General features: G+C 42.0%; 1 protein-coding gene across 1 annotated transcript in view; it reads left to right on the top strand.

Moving 5' to 3' along the window:
- Window positions 1-19,177, top strand: part of MTUS1 (microtubule associated scaffold protein 1) — a 131,253-nt gene that overhangs the window by 11,657 nt on the left and 100,419 nt on the right. The gene's annotated exons all lie outside the window — the stretch shown is intronic.

The raw sequence follows: 19,177 nt of genomic DNA on the forward strand, positions 1-19,177 counted from the left end.
GACATTTGAACCAAGTTGTTTTGTTCTTGGATTTTACTGAGTGAGAGATTGCACACTTTCAGTCATTTTAGGAGTATAGTTTAACTTTTAAATGTGAACTTATAATTGTGTTAGTTTGCATTTTAAAAGTAGTGGTGTTAAAGTCACAGTAGGTTTGTGAAATTTGAGCATTTTAGAAGCAGATGTTAAGTGTGTTACTAAATGTGCCGGATTTACAGATTTCTACTGGCAAGCTCCCCGTGACGTATTCGATATGCCAAACACAGTAACAACAAAGTCTCCAATGGAGACGTTGGGCCTGCTCGAGCAAATCGATGATCAGCGGGAGGGTCTTTACCTTTACTACAAATCAAAAAAGAAAATAAAAAGCCAGCTGGCATAGGGACTAAGACCAAAACACCTGCTGGACCGTGCAACTTGCTGGGCCAGTACCTTCCTGTATTTCATCAGAGAATCTTGAGAAAATTAAGGCAGGTGAGATGGATTTAGGAGTAATGTCCCTTATAAATGATCAAATCGCCAGAGAAAGTGCCTCCAGAATTATGTGTCCACACATGTGGGAACATGTTATAGCAAGTAGCAAAAACAAGCAAATCCCTAAAACTGCTCCATATTACCTGTCAGCTGTCTGCGTTTCTCTGGGGCCTTTAGGGCTCAGCTGATTTTCTGACGTGGGTTCTCTGGAGTGCAGGGGTCTCAAATTCCAGAAAGCCAAAGTGCTTATACTTAGAAAAAAATTAGACCTACCTCCAGGATATATTTTATTGGATTGGTTAATTTGCGGGGGGGGGGGGGGTTGATTAAATGTTATTATAATTTATGATTGTTACCTCGGTAAAGGGTAAAAGTAGTATTTCAGTTTATTGTATTGGTATGGAGTCGCTGACGTTCTCTGACCCATCATCTCTGTCTCCGTGTCACCTCTGATCTGACCTGCCCCTCCCCCACCATCACCCAGTGTTGGATTGGCAGCTGAGGTTTCCATGCACACTCTCACCTCCCTTAGCCACTGCCCACTTGCCCCACACCCTCCACCCATGAGCCCATGGAACTTCCGGTCAAACTCATCCTTCACCCATAGCAGGAGAAATTTTAGCAGATGGGGTATTTAAGGTAGAAAATCCATCTCATCCAAGAGTGAAGCACTTTCATAGGTACTCTTTACTGTACACCCCATAATGTCGTGTCTGAAACAGAATAGATTTCTCTTTAATTGTGATGAAAGACGGGGAAAGTCACTGAGCTCTTATTAACCTGTATAAGTAACCTTGATAAACTGATTCATACATTCAGAGTTTCCAACCTGAGTTAAAATCTAAATTGTATTTCATCTGGTGGTTTTCCGTCTATATATAAAACATGTATCAGTGTTCTTATCACTCTGGATCAGAACTGCATGCTCAAACTTGGTAAAGGAGCAAACGTGGTAGCCTGTCAGTATCTGTGTTGCAAACCATAATGCCCTGAAAGTGGGGGGGATGTGGGGGGGTTGGGGGGCTCAGGGAAAGAGAGGTGGGGGAGGAGGAAGAGGAAGAAGAGGGAGATGGAGAGAAGAAAAGTGCCTGCTCTAGAGGGAGGCTGGTGGTGGTGGGAGGGAAACTGAGGACATTGGTGGTAGGAAATGTACACTGGTGGAAGGAGGATGTTGGAACCCAATTGTGAACAGCTTGTAACTGTGTATTTCATGGTGATTCGATTAAAAAAATTAACCCCTTTAAAGTAGGAATGACTATAAGCCACGGGTTAGCTAAAGAACAGCGAACAGCCAAGTTGCATCACATTTAGAAGCAAATGGATTCAAAAGGTCTAAGATACTTAATGGTGTTATAGGAGGAAACGACATGTGGGCTACAGACTTTCCCTGGAAAATTTAGTGTTGCCTCCCCACTGTTGTCTAACTATGTCGGCATTTGAGTGAATGAATCTCTTATCCAGGGATATTGATAATCCCTGTTGCTATGGATCAAAAAACATGTTCTTCAACTTTGTTGATAATAAAGATGATATTTGAAAAAAAATAAAGTAGGAAAAACTCATCTAAGAGAAACTTTATGGCTTTGCATTTTTAATTTTAATAGTAGGAAGATAAACTTAATTATATTTTAAAAATTATTAGCACCTAATTTGGATAATGACAATTGCTGAGAAGTAGTGGTTATTTGGAGGGGGCGGGGCAGAGTCAAATCACTTGAGAGTTAGAAGTCGAACAGAAAATCAAGGAGCCCAAACAAAGCACCTTCAGAGCCTGAAAGCTTGTTACTGTTCAGTGACCATACAATGATGTGTTTGTGCATTTGAAAACTGAGACCCAGTGGATGTCCCCGTACTCATGCAGTTACCCTCCCAAAAGGAAAACAGCAGGAATGTTCTTGCCGAGTGGGTCTTTTCAATAAATCTGTTCAGAGAACTAAGTGGAAAGCCAGATTTGGCACTGAAGTCGCCATAACACAAGTATGAGAAAGAATTGTAAATGAATCCCAGTGGCACTCTTTAGTTTCACCTGTCAAAATCAGAAAGTTTATGAGAAAACAGATCAGAAGTGACTCGAGCTAGTAAATTAGAGCCACGGTATCTTTACTTCTTTGGCAATAAGTGTGTTTGCACACTAAATGCAGATAAGAGATGGAGGAAAACTAGTTCTCCTAACAATTTGGATGCGAACAGCAGCAGCTTAGAGTAGCTCTTCACCAAGCTCAGGCTTGATTTTCGTTATTTTTCTGTAAATTCATTTAGCTCTTACAAATAGCTTTGTGGGGATCAGCCCCTTTTACAGCCAGGGAAGCTGTTAAAAGCCCGTGCCTGCTTTCTGTGGATTATGTGGTGGGAAGGAGGGGTGCTTGCTCTCTAACCTTTATGCCCCAGACTCAAGCAGATCTTCTTAATCTCTCCCCCTCATAGCCCCTCTTTATCCCAGCGGGGAAACTGTTTTTGATTTTTTTTTTACTATACCCTGTGGTGCTCAAGGTCTGTTCCTGGTCCTGTGCTCAGGAGTAACACTTGGAGGTCCTCCAGGGACCAGGTGGTATTCCCGGGGCTTTGAACTGGGGTAGGCAATATGCAAGGTAAGTGCCTGAACTCCTGTACTCTCTTGCCCCCACAAGAAACCTTTATGTCACCCCAGGTGGGTAAGTACATAAAAATAGATTATAACAAACCAAGCATTTGCTGATAATAAATCATAAAGAGTGTGTTTTAAAATGGCAAGATTTCTGGCAACTGCCATGTTCAATTATGCGGTAAGGTCACAGCCAACACTTTCAGAAGCTAGATATGGGTGGGGGGGGGGGGGGGGACACTACTAATAGTGACCAGAGGTTTGGAAAAATTCTTATATGATTTAGAACCCGTGACATCTGTTTTCAGGTTCTTGGCTTAGAAGTTCCTTAACAGTATCCCAGGAGATCCGTGAATGGAAATGGCCACTGGGAACGAACCCAGCGGAATAACTGCTTCCTGCCAACTTTGCGCTCAGATCAGGCCTCAGCACAGACCCACCCGCCACTGTCTTGGGCAGCAAGTGATTGGGAATGGGTGTGTTGGCTTGTGTGAACAAGCTATTGGACTGCCAGTGGCCAGCCAGGATAGAGAAGGATTAAGAAGGAGCACAGAACACACAACACTCCCTGCCCGTGTTTCTCAACCCTTTTCTGACTGTGACCCCCTTCTGACCTGGTCCTTCCAGGTCCTAGTGGTTGACTTCCTGGGCCGAAGCTCTGGCTTTCCACTTATATGATTTTCATGTGGCCCCCTTGGGGCCTCAAGAGAGCCACATGGCCCCAGTTCCCATGTGGCTGAGCTGCCTTTGCCTACTTAGTGAAGGCAAAGTGTGTTTATCAGCAGGCCCAGGACACCACCCAGGTAGGCGGGAGAGGGTGCAGCCAAGGCCCTGAGGGCTGTGAGACCTTAGCGGAAGAAGAATGTTTTGGGGGCTGGTCTGATTTTACCCCCTAAGAAAGGCTCATGAAATCCTTTTCCTTCCAGACAAAGAGAAATAATAAAGAGGAAAGATTTGCTTTAATTTAGTTTATTGTGGGTTAGTAATATAAATTCCCCTGGAACCAAGAACACAACTCTACTTGTAACAACTTGCCTGCCATTCATGACAGGGTTTTCCTTTTTCCTCCTAAGTTGTTTCCTTCCTAGTTGTTTTTGTAAACTGACTTTCTTGTTTACTGGTGTCAAAGGAAATTTAAAATCCTTCCCATTTACTTTGACTTCTTTTTAGTGACAAACCAAGAGGTACAGTTGTAGACTTACAAATTTTTGTGCTTGGGTTTCAATTATACAATGATTAAGTACCCATCCCTCCACCAGTGCCCATTTTCCACCACCACGGATCCCAGTATCCCTCCCACCCCCTACTTTGACTTCTAATTGAAAGTTTATAGACAGCAAAACGATGAGAACTTGATTTGCGTGCTTGACTAATGAAAGTGACTTATTAAAAATCAGAAATGGCATCTAATTTATTTCAAAGCTAACCTCAGTGAGTTGGTTATAGATGTTCCTACATCTATATGTAATTAAAACACTTCTCAAAGAATGAATCTCAAGTTTCATGTCCGTAAAAATACAGTAACATGTTTTGAGTGCTAAACATTGTTGTAAACTATTTATATAATCTTATTTAATTATCACATTTCATGAGGCGTATTATGATGGTCCCATTCTACTGATGTGGAATTTGAGGTTTAGAAATCTCAAGAAATGTTCCCAGAGCTCCACAGTTGATTGGGGAGAAGCAGGAACTCCAGCCAGCCTGCTCTGCTCGTGTTCATTCCCCCTGACATTCACGGTCCGGTCCCCACACAAACACTCACTCAATAGTGCCGTGCCTGCTCTTCTAAGTGCTGAGAATAAAGTTGTGCGCAAAGACCATGTTCTTGCTTTCCCGGAGCGTTACATTCCAGTGAGATGAATCCACTGTGACGGTGTCAGGTGTTGAGTGCTATAAAGTAAAAGCAGTGAAAGCAGTTCCCAGTCTAGTCTGAGTGCTCTGGAATGGCCTCACAATGGGACATCAGCCAACAGCTGAAGGGGGAGAAGGGGAGCATTCAGTGATTGGGGACTGGAGTGGGCCACTTAGCCCCCATCCTAGCTCTCTGACGCCAGGATGGAAGTACTGGGATTTATGACGCGAGCCTTTCAGGTCGAGAGAATAGTGAGTGTAGAGAGGCCATAGCGAGGCAAGAAGGGCCAGGGAGAGGGGACTTAATGGGAGGTGAGGATGAGCAAGTAAGCTCTTGGAGGCACCTGGGAGAAAAGTGCATCTTGTCTTTTCTTCCTTAGTAGCAATATCACCTGTGTGTTCTTGATCACTCTGCAGCTACTCTGTGCTGAATTATCTTCCTTTTCTTTTCAGGCACCATGGTTTGCAATACTGCTAATGACAAGGGTTCATGCATAACAATTCCTCACCACACCCTCCAGCACAGTGCCCATTTCCCTTCACCATTGTCCCAAGGTCCTGCCCTCCATCCCCTTCACACATATCCCCACCCATTATCTCCCTTTCTTCCCCTAGAATAGCTGCAGAAGTCCAGTTCTCAGTTGTGTTGCCTTTGGGCATCTGTTACTCCCCTACTATGTTTCTTGATGTTCCTCAAATGAAAGAGTTCATTCTGGGTCTGTTCATCTCGAACTGCACTCATCTTGATACTCTTTATATCTAATCATGTAGCAAGAAATTGTGTGATTTCATCTTTTCTTACATCTGAGTAATATTCCGTTGTGTATATGTACCGTGATTTCTTCCAGTCATCTATTCTTGGACACTTGAATTGTTTTCAGATTTGGGCTACTGTGAGTAGTCTCCACTATAGTGGGTAGGGCGTTTGCCTTGCACGCGGCCCACGCGGCTGACCCCAGTTTGATTCCTTCGCCCCTCTTGGAGAGCCCGGCAAGCTACCGAGAGTATCTTGCCCACACAGCAAAGCCTGGCAAGCTCCCTGTGACGTATTTGATATGCCAAACATAGTAACAACAAAGTCTCACAATGGAGACGTTACTGGGCCCACTTGAGCAAATCAATGAACAATGGGAGGACAGTGCACAGTGAACATATTTTCACTTGAAGTAATTCTAGAGAAGATTGCTTTGTGGAATGACTCTAACTATGCTTACCATGTTACCATGTATGCTCTTATTTATCCAGATGAATGTGTTGAATGTCTTAAATGCACCAGCTGGTCTATTTGATCCAGAGACACAATGAGTTCTAAGCCCTTTAATGAGCTCATGGGTTGGGATGAGGTGGAAAAGGGCTGTTTAAGGAAGTGTGTGTGTGTGTGTGTGTGTGTGTGTGTGTGCTGGGGGGGGAGGTGTTAGCGGGGATTGGACCTCATACATCTTGCTGTGCTCTGGATCATGGAGATGGGAGTGGATTATAGGCAGTGTCAGAGTTAAACTCCAGTCAGCACCTTACCTGCTATGCTCTGGTGCCTAAGGAAATTATTTGATCATCCATATCCTGCCCCCATGCATTTGAGAATTTACTTTTAAAAAAACCAAGAAAACAATCTCCTATTCCTTAAAAAAAAGCAAAGAACTAATTGCATGAACTTGGATTTTCTGGAAAATCTGTACCACATAACTGAAAAAAATGTTTAGGGTTTTTTTTTTTTTTTTGAGTTAAGCTCTGAGAGGCCAGAGACCAGAATCCTCAGCCAACCAGTGCAAGGGCTGAGACGTAGAGCTGCTCCAGCCACGTAATACCAGGGATCCAAAAAAAAAAAAAAATACCAGGGATCAACCTTGAGGCCCACACATATAAGGCATATACCCTTGGCCACTGAGAGGGCCTCAGCTCCCATTTAATTTTTGAGAAAGAGGATCTGGAGAGATAATACAGCAGGTTGGGCACCTGCTTTGCAAGTGGCTGACTCAGGTTTAATCCCCAGCACTCCCTATGACTAGGGTCCCCTGAGTACCACCAGGACTAATTCCTGAGCATACAGCCAGAAGCACTGGCTTCTGGCTCTACACTGAGCACTGAGCACTTGCTGGGTGTGTCCCCAAAGCAAGTTATTTATGGTGGTTTACAATATTATGGAGTCTAAAGGATTTAGTTTTATATGTTTAGATTTTCCCATCCTCATCTCCAAAGTTCTAGCGCTCTCCTGCCACCAAAAGGACCCCGTGCTCACTTCTCTCGTGCCTGTCCCTTTCCCTTCGATAACCACTGCGGATTTCATCAAGTCTAGGAGTGACATTTGTGGAGGTTTGCCTGTTCATTGCTTTACTTTGTCACTGAATACAAACCTTTCATTCTTCAATTCCCAGCTGGATCGTCCCAGCTCCACTGATACTCTATGTTGAATAGCCTGTCTTTTAGTTCTTTTCCTTTTTTTTTTTTCAGGTGGTGGTGTCGGGGCCACATTTGGCAGTGCTCAGAGGCTATTCCTGGCTCTGTCTCTGTGCTCAGGAGATCCCTGGTAGTGTTGAGGGTTTGAACCTGGGTTGTGGCCTTCTATACCACATGCAAAGCAATTGTCTTACCTGTTTGACTCTCTCTCAACCTTTTGGATGATGTCTTGGGCCCCTGCTATAAGGTAGCGATTTTCTCTTGTCTGTCATTTCACTGAACTGTGGGCGCCACAACTCTTAAGCCCAGTTGGCTACTATTTTTTTTTTATTAAATCTTTTTATTAGTGAATCACCATGAGGTACAGTTACTGACTTACAAACTTTCATGCTTGCATTTCAGTCATACAATGGTTGAGTACCCATCCCTCCTCCAGTGTCCATTCTCCACCACCAATGGTCCCAGCATCCCTCCCACCATCCCTACCCCGACCCTCCACCCCTCCCTGCCTCTGTGGCTACTTTTACATTTCCCCATGCTCAGCGTTCATATACCAGCGTGTCTATTATAGTACAACAGGTATTTTGTTTGGAGCAGAGTTTGTCAACAATAAGGACAGCCCCACAAACTTCCGCCTAAGGGAAGACGAAAGAAGAGCAGTGACATTTGAAGTGACCTTTGTGCCAGAGGAGTTCGCCAGCTATAGAAGCTGTGTGAACCTCATGAAACGCTGTGATGTGTTTGGGGGTCCTGGATACCAGGGTCTGCATGCCCAAACAGAGTGTGGTGGCATGAAAGATGGACTTGAAGAGAGGTGAGGTCAGTCAGTTCAGCTATTCAAGACAAGAGCTAGTATGAGTCTTACAAGTCTTTGGGAATAGATAGAAAAGTGAAAATATGTGAAATCTTCTGCAGCAGGAGGGGCTGGTGGGCTTGTGAGTTCTGTTGCTGGTGGATGGCTTCAAGCATGTTGTCAAACTTCCTGTTTGGGTGACGAGGTAGACATGAGTTCCTCATACAGAAGAGAAGCAAAGAAGCAAGAATTAGTTTCCAGGAGGCAAATGGAGAGTTTCACTTGTTGCTTGTTGAACCTGAAGTGATTAAAGATGGAAAAGTTACCTTTACAGGGCATGTACATGTTTGAAGCTAAGTTGGTAATGCTTGGTGTGGGGGGTTGGGAAGCCCATGGGGAAGAGCCAGTAGCGAGATGAGGGTCAGGTCTGACAGCCAGGTGACAGGACCACGGGGTTGTGTTCAGTGCACAGGCAAATCTGTCTTTGGAACAGAGAAGGGAAAACCAATGTATTAGATGCGCTTGGAGCGCAGTCCTCCGCAGCCACCTTCAAAGTGTTGAGTTAGAGTATCAGTGATGGGTCCTGGATGGGCAGTTTCTTCTTTAATATTTTCCAGCTCACTTTTATGAGGCTGGCGGCAGCTTTCAAGTGTATTCATACACATTTTTATTGTTTTGTTTTTGAGCCATACCTGGCAGTGTTAGGGGATTACTTCAGGACCTATACGTAGGGATTGTTACTGGTGGTACTCAGGGCACTGTGTGATGCCAAAGAGCTTCTCACATGGAGAGCATGCACTTCACCCATTGAGCTAGATCTCTGCAGTTCCCAGATTTTATTGGTTTGCTTATTTGTGTGTTTATTTAAATATTTATTGGGGGGGGGGATTGGGCCATTTCCAGTGGTGCTTGGGGGCTGTTCTTACATTGGTGCTTGGGGAGGCATCCCTGGCAGTGCTCTAGGGGACCATGTTTAGTACCAGAGATTTGTGTTCAGGTTGGCAGGATGAAAGGCCAGCACCTTATAATTCCTGTGCTATCTCCCCAACCCTGGTTTGCTTATTTTTGTTACCTGAGAAAAGGCAGTGGATGTCAGCTACTCTATTTGGGGTCTCTCTGGCTCCGTTCAGGAGCCTTGGCTGCTGATGGTGCCAGGATGGTGTCCGTGCCATCTTTTGCTCTTTTCCTGTGAGCAGTGCTTAGCTTAAAGGCCACGTAAGCTCAGTCAAGATCAGTTATCAATTTGTTGAGGAGCCGATGAAGGCTCCTGGCCTTTGTCTCTGGCAGCTTTCGAATGAATGTGGCCCCTCTGCATTTCTGCTTCCTTGCACCACCAGGGGTGTGAGTAAGGAGGGGATTTTTATTGACTCTCTCCATCAGGCATCCTGTGAGCAGACATGCAGAGGCAGGCTCTGCAGGGATTGCCATGGGCTCTGTGCTTCTTTGCAGTCCAAGAGCCTGACTCCGTGGGCTCTGCTTGTTTCTCAGCCCAATTAACTGCCCTCTGAAGACTCTGGGTGTTTTTACTGTGACTCACGGCCCGGCTATGACTTTCTCTTTCAAGTGTACTTTGGATTTAAGCAAAAGGTGATTGTGATGCAGAGCCCAGCTACTTGCCATCCTACACACATAAGCTTGTTTTGGCTAACTCCAGAATGAGAATTACTGAATTTTGCAATATTTTAGTGTAGATGGCTTCTGAACCAGTGTTATAAACAATAATGTGTTCACTTCCCAGTCTGAGGGTGTTCGTTCTGAATGTGATCCTCCCAACCCTGAGGAACTGTGGTTAAGATGTGGTTCTCACCCTCAAGGTACTACCAGTCAAATAGGAAAGATGACAAATTCATCCCTCATCACATTTGCCAATTAAAAAAAAAAAGTTTTAAAGAGCTGTAGGATTTCCAAAGAGATTAAAAATACCAGTATTTGTCAACGTTTTTTTTTTTTTTTTTTTGGCCATAATGAAGCTGGTTTGATAATTGAGACTCATGATCGAAGTAACTCACTCTTGGCTTAATATTAACATTTTCTGCAATTTAATTTTTGCCACTGAGACCTTAGAAATATGTGTATTGACTTTTTGTTTACTTTTTTATGTCTTAGCTGGTGCGATAGCACAGTGGCAGGGTGTTTGCCTTGCACACAGCCAACAAGGCTGACCCGAGTTCGATTCCTCCGCTCCTCTCGGAGAGCCCGGCAAGCTACCGAGAGTATCTTGCCCGCATGGCAGAGCCTGGCAAGCTCCCCGTGACGTATTCGATATGCCAAACACAGTAACAACAAAGTCTCCAATGGAGACGTTACTGGGCCCGCTCGAGCAAATCAATGATCGTCGGGAGGGCCTTTACTTTACTTACTTACTTTTTAGCTGGTGTATAGGAAGGAGAAACAAAAAGGCAGTTAGGGTAGAGAGCAGAGAATGGACAGACTGAGCTCAGTAAGTAAAGAGAAGTGGGAAGATGGACAGGGCTGACTCGCAATGGGGATACGTTGCCCTGTGCTGGGCTGCATTGGTGTCTGGCTGTCAGAGCAGAGAAGAGACCAGACAGCACACGTCTGTCAGTGTCAAGGAAAGAATGAGGGTTACCTTGTCCAAAGAAGGGTAAACCTTACTCTTGCCTCTTCAGAGTACCCAGTTAATTAGAAAATTTTTGTTTGGGTGGGGCCACACACAGCAGTGTTCAGGGCTTACTGCTGGCTCTGCACTCTGGAATCACTCCTGGCGAAGTGTGGGAGACCATATGTGGTGCTGGGGATCAAACCTGGGTTGGCCGTGTACAAAGCAAATGCCATTCTCTGTACTCTCACTTTAGCCTCCAGAAGACTATATAAAAGTATGGTACTTTTAGTAAGAAGTGTGTGTGTGTGGGGGGGGGGGGGGCGGGATTATCCATAGTTTCACCAATACCAAGTAGTTTCTAGTCATCACTTACAACTTTAATCCTCTTTTTGCATGATTTCACAATACACGATATACATGTCACGGAGACACAGTACTTACTTAGAAACTTCCTGTAAGGAAGTGCTTAGTTGATTGGATTTTTCTTATTTAAAGGATATGGTGGCAATTTTCCTAGATCCATGAATTCCTTTGTTTGCTCATTTGTTTTGGGCCACACCTGGCAAAGTCCAGGGCTTACTCCTGACTCTTGACTCAGGCATCACTTTTGGCAAAGCTCAGGGATGTCGGAAATTGAACCCATATTTGCTGCATGCAAGGCCGTACCCTAACCACTATAAAATCACTCTGATCCTCCAGGATCCCTGAATTCTTAAGTATTCATTAATAACATACCAAATGAGTATATAATGTTTTTGTTGATGCCATTAATGACATATGATGTTTTTTATTTCTTGGATCATTAGGCTTGCCAGTATTTTCTGTTTCCTAAATCACTTCACACTGAAGAAAGGGCTTTGTAAAGATATAAGCGATATAAGCTGTGTGGATACAGTTTGGGGGTATATTCCTTTAGGAGGAATCGAAGTTACTCTTGATTCCATTCAGGAATTACTCCTGATGGTGTGCAGGGAGTCATATGGGATGCCAGGGATTGAACCCAGGTCAGCTGTGTACAAGGCAAATCCCCTGCCTGCTGTACTATGGCTTCTGCCGCAGGTGTGGGCATCTTTAGGGTTATGAGTCTATGCTGCCAAGTTGCCTTTCACAGCAGCAAACAAGTCCGTGTTCTTATTCTGAGTGTCTAAGACTGTTTTCCAACACCTGCTGATTCTGTCATTACTAACCCTCCAGTCCAAATACTAGCTGTATGTGAAAATGCAAAGTGGTGTCTTATTTTAATGGGCATACACATGGCACAAAAATATTGATTAAATAAATGTGAATTCAATGACTAGAGTAACTAAAGATACAAAAATGAAATAAATAGCAAAGTGTTTCCTCCTTGGAATCAAGTTCAACTGGGAGAGAAAGGTTGTCCATAGAGTACACAGGCTATTTGACAATGGAGTACTAATACAAAAGGCAAATTACTCGAGACAAGATGGTTGGGAAATGTCGATGCCGAGGTGGTGTGTGGCCAGAGTGTGCTTTACGGATAGCAAGAAATAAAATACGGAAGAGTTTAACAAGAGATAAAAGTGGTGGAAAACCAAATCATATTTCGTCTTAAAAATCATAAAAACTTAAAAAACATTTCCTGGTGCAATCTAGAGGGGAAAAGGAGTAGTGGGAAGAAAAAATAGAAAAAATAGGATGGTGCTGAAGCTTTAGGGGGATCTTATATATATGTTGAGACAGTTAAAATCAAAATAGAATTAAAAATTTAATGTCTGGGGCAGGGAGACAAAAGTTTAATATCTTTGACTTTTTGATTTGGGTGCTTAGAGACTATTCCTGCCTTAGTGCATGGGGGTTACTCCTGTGGTGTTCATGGGATGGATCCCAGGCCTCCAACATGAAAAGGACGTGCTTGTCCTGTAGAGCAATATGTCTGTCCCAGATTTTGACCTTTAAGGTTCTAAATGCCTGTGTAAGTCAGAAAGATTTGCTTAAATGGATGAGGAGTTGAGAATAAAAGAGGTGACTAAAAACCTTTTTTTGCATGAGGCAGGGAAGAATGAAGCAGTCAGCTTATCTTTAATAAAAGAGCAAACACTGAAATGGAGCAACGGAAGTCTCTTCAGCAAGTGATGCTGGGAAAACGGTCAGTCACATGAAAAATAAATAAATAAGTAAAACCCCAAACCTCAGACCCCTTTCTAAAACAATGCATAAAAGTAAAATCTAAATGGATTAAAGGCCTCAATATCAGACCTGAGTCCATACAATACATAGAGGAAAACATAGACAGAACTCACTATGGAATTGAAGCTAGGGGCATCTTGAAGAAGATGCCATTGGCCAAGCAAGTGGAAGCAGAGCTATACAACGGGACTACATTAAATTAAGAAGCTTCCTACACCTCAAGGGAAAAAATGACCAGAATACTAAGATACCCCACAGACTGGGAGAAATTATTTGCCCACCATTCATATGATAAGAGTTAATATTCAAGATATTTATAAAGCACTGGTAGATTTTTACAAGGAAAAAAGTGAAGCCCTATAAAAAGGGGGCGGGGGGAAGAGATGAACAGTAACTTCCACAAAGAAGTACAAATGTCCAAAAGGCACATGAAAAAATGCTCTGCATCACTAATCAACAGGGAAATGTAAATCAAAACAAGGAGATATCACCTCACTCCAGAGACTGACGTACCTCAAAAGAGCAACAGCAAATAGTGTTAGCATGGATGCAGATAAAAAGGAACCCTCATTCACTGCTGGTGGAAACATCAACTGACCCAACCCTTTTGGAAAACAATATGGACATTCCTAAAAATCAAGGAATTGAGCTTCCATAGGACCCAGAAATTCAACAATAGATCCCAAGAGCTGAAAAGTACAATGCAGAAAAAAAAAAATCTGCATGCCACTGTTCATTACAGAACAGTTCACAGTAGTCAAAGTCTGGAAATAACCTGAGTCCAGAACAGATGACTGGATAGAAAAAAAAAAGAACTAGGGTACATATACACAATGGAATACTACTGGGTATAAGAAAAGTTAAAGACATACAATTTGCTGGTATGTGCTGGATCTGGAGAGTACCATGTTGAGTGAAGTCAGTTCAGAGGGAGCGTGATAGACACAGAATGATCCCTCTCCTATGCAGAATAGAAAGAAACATTGTAGGGGATAACAAAAGCCCAGAGGCAACAGGGAAGGGTACAAGATGACATTGGTGGAGGGGAGCAGAGAACCTGGAAGACAGAGTGCTGAAGAGATACCATAGAGGCAGGTTGGGGCCAGGAGGGTAACTGGGGACATTGGTAGATACTGGTGAAGGAACTGGTAGAGTATACCTGAAACTCTATCATGAACAACTTGGCTACTTTGTGACTCACGGTGATTCAATTAAAAAAAATGAAACTCTTGTTAACTAAGGTGGGGAAGACTGAAAGAACACAGGTGTTGGGGGAAGGATCTCAAGAACTCTTTGTAGAGATTTTAGTTGAGATGAATACTATATACACCCATGAAGGTGTTGAGTGGAAAGTTGGATAAACGAGTCTCATGTGATCTAGAGCTGTAAATTTGGCATTCATTAACATTTAGAGCCACTAGACTGTGTGAGCTCACTGAGAAAATAAGCGTAGATAATTTGAGAAGATATATGCACACCTCTGTTCATTGCCTCATTACTTACAGTAGCCAAGATCTGGTAACAACCTAAGTGTCCGACGACAGTTGAGTAATAAAGGAGTTGTGTATATACGTAATGGAATCCTACTGAGTTATAAGAAAAGATGAAATCTTGGCTTTTATGACATCATGGATGAAATTAAAGGAAGGAGTCTTTCTAAGGAGAGTAATTTGGAAAGAGCAAGACAAATGCTGGATGATCTCACTCATCTTTGGGATGGAAAGAAACAGGAGACAGAAAAGGGAAACAAAAACAACTCCTTCAATTCTGACCATAGAACAGAGAACTCCAAAGGGAAGAGTTGAAAGGGGAGAGAGGGTTCATAGGACAGTGGTGGTGCGCCATTGATACTTGGGTGATAGGTGTGGTAATACGCACTTTGAAATTTAAATTGTATTTTAAATTTAATTAATTTAATTGTATACCTATTTGAATACGTTATAGGTATACAATTTATAGCTATAAAAATGTATAGGTATAAGCGAAGTTTAATTGTACACCCACTATTATAATTACATGTTACCTTAAAATACAATTTAAAAATAAATGTAGAAAGAGAACAGGGTGCTGCTAGGAGCGACATGTAAAACTTGAAAGTACTTGTGTGTACTTCTAAGCCTTAAAAGCCTAGGGCTATGAGGAGAAGTCAACCAGGAAACCAAGAAGGAATAGGTGAGCAGGACGTCAAAAGGGTGTTCTGGAAGCCAGGTAGAAAAATGAGGAATTAGTTTGGGAAATTCTGCTGCTGAGGGAAATGGGGTAATTAGAGTCACAGTCACACTTTGCTGCGGGTAACAGAACACCCCAGCAGTTGGCTTAAGCCAGAAGGGTGTGTGTTTAACAGAAAATCAGAAGTCTTCAGTTCCAGGTTTCGTAACTCGGTAATGTCAACCTGCTGGCATTCTGCTCCTCCAGCCTCAGCATGTGGCCTTTATCAGGGACTTTTCAGTTAAAACATGGTCGCTAAGAATTCCAAGTGCCAAGTCCTGCTTCACCTGTGCCCAGGAGCTGGACCCAAAGGCCACTGTCTCAGTGCTCTCCTGACATGCTGGTCTACGTTTACCGGATTGGGACGAGTCTACTCAGCACGGGACTTCCCAGCACCCTTGTCTTCAGATCTTTTTGGCGCAAACCAGCCCACATGGTCACCCCTAGCTTCAAGAAAGGTTGGGATCACAAGTATTTGCATTTAAAACCTTCCTTTAGGATGTGAGTAACAGAAATGGGGGTCTGGAATGACAGTTGGATGCATTAAATTCTGCTGCTGAGGGAAATGGGGTAATTAGAGTCACAGTCACACTTTGCTGCGGGTAACCGAACACCCCAGCAGTTGGCTTAAGCCAGAAGGGTGTGTGTTTAACAGAAAATCTAATTTTGCTAATTAATTTTGCTAATCAAAGCTAATTTTGAAAAGATTGAATTGTATTTTCCTTAGCCCTCAGAGCATGTTGCTTTTATTTTATGTGTATGATTCTTTGGTATCGATTTGGTATTATCAATTACCTTTTGTCTTTTGTTTTGCTATATAAATGTCTTTTTTTTTAAATATGGTGATACATTTTTTTCACTTTTATATAGTCAAAGAAAACATTTTTCCTGTATTTTTTTCTTATGGTTTTTCAGACCTTCCCTATTGAAACTGAAGACTGATCAACATTATTTTGATTAGTTTGTGTTAATTTGTTTTTGTTTAGCTATATGGTGAAAACTCAAATTTAATATTTTTTTATCTTAAATTAAGCTCAACAAATCAAGGGTACAAGCAGAATCTATAGCAACATAAAATAGACTTGTTCATTTGGTTTTTTTTTTGCAGTGGGGCATGTGGGGATTCACACCCTGTAATGCTCTGGGCTTACTTGCTGTGAGATCACTCTGGTGCACCTTAGAGAACCATGCACAGTGCCAGGGACCAACCAGGTTGAAGGATCAACAGGCCTGGCCTAGTGCAAGACAAGTACCTGAGCAATGTGATCTCTTCAACACCAGGCCTGTTGCTTTAAAGAGTAACTTATCAAACTTAGTGAGGCACAGAATAAAGTAGCAAAATTCTAGCATATATTTCTGTGGCAACTTTTATATGTTTATGATATTTAAATATATATGATAGATATTTAGACATCTATATTTCCATGTCAATGTGACATTTCTAATAATAATATAATACTAGCATTACATGGTCATATTTTATATATTTCTGTTGCACTTTTTAATAGAGTCAGGTGCTATTCTAATCATTTAGAAATATAAACTCATTTTGGTGCACTGGTGATGGGTGTGGGATTTGAAATAAGCTCATGAGAATTAGTATTGTAATTGTACTATAAACCACAGAATCTCAATTAAAATTTTTTTAAAAACAAGTGTAAACTAATTTAACTCATTTAGCGTTGTACTATACTGTTACTGTCCTCCCGTTGTTCATTGATTTGCTCGAGCAGGCCCAGTAACGTCTTCATTTCTGAGACTTTGTTGTTACTGTGTTTGGCATATCGAATACGTCACGGGGAGCTTGCCAGGCTCTGACGCGCGGGCGAGATACTCTCGGTAGCTTGCCGGGCTCTCCGAGAGGGGCGGAGGAATCAAACCCAGCTCAGCCAGGCTGGCTGTGTGCAAGGCTCTAGCCCCTGTGCTATCATTCCAGCCCAGAATTGTACTATGCTTCTTATTTTAATTTTTTATTTTTTTTATTAATTTTTTATTTTATTTTTTAAATTTATTTATTGAATCACTGTGGGAAAAGTTACAAAGCTTTCAGGTTTAGGTCTTGGTCATGCAAATATCAAACACATTTCCCTTTCCCAATACTTATTTTTCACCACGAAGAACCCCAATAAACCCCCACCCCCACCCCTCCCAATGCCTGTGAGGCAGATGAATTCTAGTTAACACTCTATCTACTTTGACTAGATTCATTATTTTGATAGAAGATGCACCATTATTATTTAGAGTTTACACCCCCAAATCAGACCTGCTGAAAAGGCATTGTGAAATGATTTGCTTTCTACAGCTGGGTTCAAGAATTAAATGATGTCGCACGGCTGCTATTTCTGCTATTTTACTTATTAACCCTGGAAGTATTTCTGCTGAGAGTCAGATAATTATGAGATTGGTTTCTGTGCTCTGGAGCCATGGCCGTGCCAGAGAGCCGCTCATGGGGGGCAACCGGTGACTTCGGTAGGGCGTGAAGGATGAGCCGGGAACGCCCCCCCCCCCCCCTTCCCATGAAGTCTTAGTCGCCCCACCACGACCAGCTCATACCTGGCTTTCCACAAAGCTCCCAAGTGGCTGCCATCTTTCTTTCCCTTATTTTAATTTTTTAAAATGCAGTTATACCACAAGTAAATAGGTCCGTGGGTACCCCAAATCTGGGTAGGACTGGTCAAAGACAAGCTGTACTCTCTTTCCCTCTCTCTCTCTCCTCTGTCCCTCTCTTCCTTTCTCCCTCCCTCTCTCTTCTCTCTCCTCTCTCTTTTTTCTCTCTCTTCTCTCTCCTATTTTTTCTTTTTGTGTGTGTGGTAAATGTATATTACATAAAATTTGCCATTTTGACCCTTTTTAAAAACTGTTGTGGTTGATCTTTGTGAGTTCTTTGTATATCTTGAATCTTAGCCTTTTACCTGGTTATGAAGGGCAAGTATTTTATCCCATTCAGTAAAACCTCTTTAATTTTGAATACTAATTTCTTTTCCTGCACAAAAGGTTTTAAGTACAGTTATATCATCCCAATGATTTATTTTTCTTTTGCTATCTTTGCCAATGCCAGTGGGGTTGATTGATTAAGAACACCTGAGACATTTTGACCATTTTTAAGTAAACAATTCTGTGGAATTAAGTAAATTCATGTTGCAAAACCATTACTGCCATCTGCCTTCAGAACATTTTCATCTACTCCAACTTCAATCATGTCCCTATTAAGCACTATCACTGTCGTCTCTTTTCCTCTTCCCCCAGGCCTACAACCATCATTTCACCTGTCTTTTTTTTTTGAACGTAAAAGTAATTTTTCTTTAATTTATTATTATTTTTTTATTAGTGAAACACCATGAGGTACAGTTCTGTCTTTTTGTCCTTTTGTGACTGGATTTTATTTTTCTCAGAACAGTGTCTTCAAGGTTCCTCTGTGTTCTAACCTGTCAAAATGCTCTTTCCTTTTAAGGTTGAATAGTATTTTGTTGTATGTGCATGCCTAATTTGGTAGACCCATTCATCTGCTCATAAATACTTGGGTAATTCTACCTTTTGATTATGAATAATACTGCAATGTGTATTGTGTCTAGTTAGCTTGAAAACCCTGTTTTCATTTCTGTTGGGTGTTACCTAAAACCGTACTGCTGGGTCATAGGGTGTTTTTTTTTTTTCCCAAAAATTATTCTTCCGCTCCCCATTAAAACATCTTCACATGGATTTAAATTGGTATGTATGTAATTAATATTTAAAACAGGGAAGAATGAACATATATGCTCATATAATCCAATCTTTTTAACTCCTATTTTTATAATTTACCATAATATCTCCTCCTTTTTATAAAATAAATTCTAGGAAGTATATTCACACACTCATTTATGTGGGCAGCTACTTTTCATTGTGAAAGTAAAAGATCTTCCTTCATTTTTCTTCCTGTCCCATCAGAAAGCAGCTGTGGACTGTTGCATACTCTATTTTGAAAGTAGCCTTTGAATTTCTTTAAATAGTTTTTAGGACATACTACTGTACCATTGAAGCGAGGTTTTTAAATGTCTGCGTCAGTGTTACTGAGAGAATTTGGTGCTTTAAAATTGAGAGTAGATCTGTAAGCCATCGTTTGAAATGTGGATAGTTTATTTCTTCTGCAACATTGTTATTTTAACCTTTTAGGTGGACTAAATTT

The sequence above is a fragment of the Sorex fumeus genome, unplaced genomic scaffold (genome assembly GCF_029834395.1).
Source record: "Sorex fumeus unplaced genomic scaffold, SorFum_2.1 ptg000024l, whole genome shotgun sequence".
Lineage (NCBI taxonomy): Eukaryota > Metazoa > Chordata > Mammalia > Eulipotyphla > Soricidae > Sorex > Sorex fumeus.